The sequence below is a fragment of the Falco cherrug genome, chromosome 19 (assembly GCF_023634085.1).
Source record: "Falco cherrug isolate bFalChe1 chromosome 19, bFalChe1.pri, whole genome shotgun sequence".
Classification (NCBI taxonomy): Eukaryota; Metazoa; Chordata; class Aves; order Falconiformes; family Falconidae; genus Falco; species Falco cherrug.
Window position 1 is genome coordinate 740,341 of NC_073715.1, and position 2,332 is coordinate 742,672.

The 2,332-nt window shown below is 56.7% G+C and overlaps 1 pseudogene; it reads right to left on the reverse strand.

Moving 5' to 3' along the window:
- Positions 1 to 776: 776 nt before the first annotated feature.
- On the reverse strand, positions 777 to 1,819 carry LOC129734326 (olfactory receptor 14C36-like; annotated as a pseudogene).
- Between the last annotated feature and the right edge of the window lie 513 nt (positions 1,820 to 2,332).

The window sequence follows — 2,332 nt, forward strand, 5'->3', positions numbered from 1 at the left end:
GCAATTGCCCACCCAAAGGGGGCTGCAGAGCTCTGGGCACTCACCCCATGGCCATAGACCATCACAAGGGCACAGGAGATGCTGGTGGGCAGAGAGGGGTCTCCTCCTGCCAGTCAGCCCCAGGGCTGGCACCAGCCATGGCATGAGGACACAGAGGCCATTGCCTCCCTCTGTCTGCTGCTCCTCTCTCACAGGGACCCTGATTGCCCACTCCTGGCAGCCCCTCGGGGCCAATCCCTGTCCCCAGCACCAGGCTGCTGGCCTGGGGGCTCCCCAGGCACCTCCTGCTGCACCAGGGACACAGCAGCCTGCCCCAGCTGGGGCATCCACAGAGACACCTGCTCTTGCCCACGGATGTGGTCTCAGGCATGGCCCTGAGCAGGCAGTGCTGCTGTGCAGGGCAGCGGTGCCTGAAAGCCCAGGGAGATGGTCCCAGGCACATCCCTCTTGGTCACCCACCATTCCCATGGGCACTGGGCCCCCACACGCCAAGGCTCAACACAGGCCCATGCCCTAACGCGTTGCCCCATGCCCTCCTCCCCTGAGCCATGGAGAACCCAAGATCAGAGACGTTGTTCAGGAAACAATTCCTGCAGCTTGTTCCTCAGCTTGGCTTTGGAATTAGTGCCAAAAGTCCAAACACTGGAACTGAGAAATCCTCCTTTTATTACAGAGATGTGAGCCAGGAGTCAAGGTTAATTGTCCACCCATGCATATGTACAAAGAACACCAGGTCAGACAGGCTGGGTTCCCACGTGCAACAGATTCAGACATTTCTAGAAAAACAGGATTGTCACAAATAGAATGCTAAACACACTGGAGTTTCCAGAAATGAAGTGGAAATGCCTTGTGAAGGGACATGGATAATTTGTTGCTTCTGAGATACACCTGACTGCATCAGCTTCTTCAGTGCGTCCTTCAGCTCCTGGTTCCTCATGCTGTAGATGAGGGGGTTCACTGCTGGAGGCACCACCAAGTACAGAACTGCCACCACCAGGTCCAGGGATGGGGAGGAGATGGAGGGGGGCTTCAGGTGGGCAAATATGGCAGTGCTGAGAAAGAGAGAGATCACGGCCAGGTGAGGGAGGCACGTGGAAAAGGCTTTGTGCCGTCCCTGCTCAGAGGGGATCCTCAGCACAGCCCTGAAGATCTGCACATAGGACAGCACAATGAAAACGAAACATCCACAGACTAAACAGGAACTAGCCACAATAAGCCCCACTTCCCTGAGGTAGGTGTGTGAGCAGGAGAGCTTGAGGATCTGTGGGATTTCACAGAAGACCTGTCCCAGGGCATTGCCTTGGCAGAGCGGCAGTGACAGTGTATTGGCCGTGTGCAGCGCAGCATAGAGAAACCCACTGGCCCAGGCAGCTGCTGCCATGTGGACACAAGCTCTGCTGCCCAGCAGGGTCCCGTAGTGCAGGGGCTGGCAGATGGCCACGTAGCGGTCATAGGCCATGACGGTGAGGAGAGAACACTCCGCTGAAAGGAAAAAGACAATCAGGAAGAGCTGTGCAGCACATCCTGAGTAGGAGATGTCCCTGGTGTCCCAGAGGGAGTTGGCCATGGCTTTGGGGACAATAGTGGATATGGAGCCCAGGTCGAGGAGGGAGAGATTGAGGAGGAAGAAGTACATGGGGGTTTGCAGGTGGTGGTCGCACACTACTGTGATGATGATGGGGCCATTGGCCATGAGGGCAGCCAGGTAGATGCCCAGGGAGAGCCAGAAGTGCAAGAGCTGCAGCTCCCGCGTGTCTGCCAATGCCAGGAGGAGGAACTGGGTGATGGAGCTGCTGTTGGACATGTGCTGCCTCTGGGCATATGGTCCTGTCACAGGAGAAAAAGACAGTGCTAATTTAGGGGAGACTTCTGCAAGCAAAATCAAAGCCATTTCCCACAGACCATCCCCCCGTCACACACAGACATCCCTCTCTTTTCTCGGAGACCTTCCTGCAGCTGTGTGGCTGCAGCCCTGCTTGGTGCTGGCCGTGTGGGTGATGAAGAGCAGGGCATCTGCCCACGGGCTCTTGACCAGCCAGCCCCACTCTGCAGCAGTGGGTGGGGGCAGGGACCAGTCCTGGTGTTTAACTTTGTCCTCTGAAACCAGTGCCAACGCAGAAGGGCTGGTCAGCGTCTGCAGCGCCAGTGCTAAGGAACGGGAAGGGTGAAGGCATTGTAAGAGAGCTTGAGTTTTTTTCACAGCTCCCCCCCATCTCTCCTGTTGAGTATTTTCAGATGTCAGAAAAGCAGAGCATTTTTGCTGCCCTCCGGTGGAACAGAGTGAGGTCTGTGAGGCAAGAGGATTGCCTGTGGGTGAGTGCCCAGTGAGGGG